Source organism: Nicotiana attenuata, unplaced genomic scaffold (assembly GCF_001879085.1).
Source record: "Nicotiana attenuata strain UT unplaced genomic scaffold, NIATTr2, whole genome shotgun sequence".
Lineage (NCBI taxonomy): Eukaryota > Viridiplantae > Streptophyta > Magnoliopsida > Solanales > Solanaceae > Nicotiana > Nicotiana attenuata.
The window spans coordinates 78782-81146 of record NW_017673623.1 but is presented as its reverse complement, the minus strand read 5'-3'; positions in this window follow the sequence as shown (position 1 = coordinate 81146).

The window sequence follows — 2365 nt, the reverse complement described above, 5'->3', positions numbered from 1 at the left end:
CGGTTTTTTGGCCGGGAGATCCTCGGTTTTTTGGCCGGGATTTGGAAAGAAAAAGCTCCACGGTTTTTTGGCCGGGAGATCCTCGGTTTTTTGTTCATGGTTTTTTGGCCGGGAGATCCTCGGTTTTTTGGCCGGGATTTGGAAAGAAAAAGCTCCTCGATTTTTTGGCCGGGAGATCCTCGGTTTTTTGGCCGGGATATTTAAGGAATGGGATCCTATGCTACCATGATTTGTTTTCTTTTGGGATTTTCATCTTTATTTCCTTTCTTCTTTCTTTTTCTTTTGTTTTCGTCTTTATATGTTTTCCTTTTTATTTAGCAAAACGCATGAAAGAATTTGGGGGAAAACTTCTTTTTTGGTCGTTTTCCTGCTGCAAAGCTGTTTCAGCGCTTGCGCATTTCATTTCCTTTTGGATTGCACCTGCTTCTTGCACGGTTGCTTTGAATTAGACATGTTTTCAACAAAGAACAATTTGTTAGTTTGAAACGGTGGTTGGTTTTGTGGCCTTGATCATCTCAATTGCTTGATCCCGACCCCATTTCCGTTGAGAACTTTGCTGCTCGTTTGCCTTGAGGGTGACTCTCTTTTCAAACCGACCGGGTTCAGCCTTAGGACTTCATGATGACTCGCCCGTGTGGGCTCTAGCCTTTTCACTTTATTCTTGGGACCTTTTCCTTTGACTTCCTTTCTTTTCCAATGTTTTTGCTTTGAAAGCATCAACCACCATGGTCAGTCGGGATTGGCCTGACGCACTCGCTGAGGCTGGGTATTTTCTTCGACTCTGACCAGGCGGAGCCCTGTGAAGCCGGTCCTGCCACCTTTTCTTTGTACTAGTTACGGAATCAGAGTTAAACTGAAAAGGAATCAAAGAAAAAGTATGCAAAAGGCAAGCATATGATTTTAAGGAGAAGCGTCCTTTTTGGGGGAAAAGAATGACTTATCTGGGGTGCATGCTGGCTTCAAATGAACATGACATGCTTCTTGGACTGGACAGCCCGACCCATACAAACTTTCCAACTTCTCATGAACCCATTGATCCGCATTTCAAAACCAGGGAACCTTGCCAGGACTCTTTTAGTGATGAGATGTCTTCTCTTCGGCCGACAGCGCCCTTTGTGGGTTTTCGCCAATCGACCTCTCTCATTTCTCTTCTCACTGTCGCCCGATAGTGCTTTTTGCGAGTTTTCACTAAGCGGACTCTCTCATTTTCAGTTTCTCTACTCACCATCGCCTTATGGTGCCCGAAGGTTTTCACCGATAAGACTCTCTCATTTTATTTCTCTCAGTTTTCATTGTGTCAGATTCCAACCATGACGTTTGCCATTTCCATGCCTTTGTCAATTGATCGGAAGGACTTGGACAAGGTTTTGAGGTAAAAAGAATTTTGGGCGGAACTACAACTTTGGAACCATTTCGGCGGATTCATGGCCGAACAATTATATCATCTGCCCCAGTTTCATTTTTTTTTTTTTTGGGGAAATTGGGATTTTTGTTTTGGTGTGACTGAACCTCAGGAAGAGGCTGCCTACGTATCCTTTCGGAATCAAGTCAGACGTAGTTCAAACAAACATTTGTTTTTGTTTTTGTTTTGTTTGTTTTTCTTTTGTCTTTTCTTTTCTTTTACCTTTCATCATATTTTTTTTTCTTTTCTTTTTGTTTTTTCATCATATTTTCTTTTTCTTTTTCTTGTTTTTTTTTTGTTTTTTTTTCTCTTTTGACAATACTTCCGGGTTCCAAAGAGGGTGACCAAAGAAGCGTAACCGGCTCAAAGGGTTTACGAAGGGTTGATAGTGTTTGGGTAGCGAGAAGGAAAGCCTGCGTCATCTCAATTGCACAAAAGTCATCATCGCAGGAGGCCTAGACATAGTACCTTTTTATTGCATCTGTATTGGCTGTTGCGTCGGGATCATCTCCTTCAATGTCTCCCAGATACACTGCTCCTCTTGGCGGTATTTTCGGATGATGTGTGTTCCCTTCCAATTAAGAGCAAGTTTTCCTTTTGCTTCCTGGTGATGAGGAAGAATGCGTCTTAACACGAGTTGTCCTACTTCAAGATTCTCGGGCCGCACTTTCTTGTTGTAAGCATGGGCCATTCTTTGTTGGTACAACTGCCCGGATGTTCCCTGAGTACAGCACACTCTTTTGTTGTAATGTATGGACCTTTCCAACCCGCGAACCAATTTTTCTTCAATTGATCCAATTCTTTGTTTTATTTTCTCAGGGTTACCTTCTTTTCATTTCGACTCTTGATTCATGATTTCGAAATCTGACAGCATTTTGGGATCTAGGCATGAAGTCCGCAAGTATGTCACGTTATTTAAAGCTGCATTATTAGAGCTAAAGAGAAGAAAATGAAAGGAGAAAA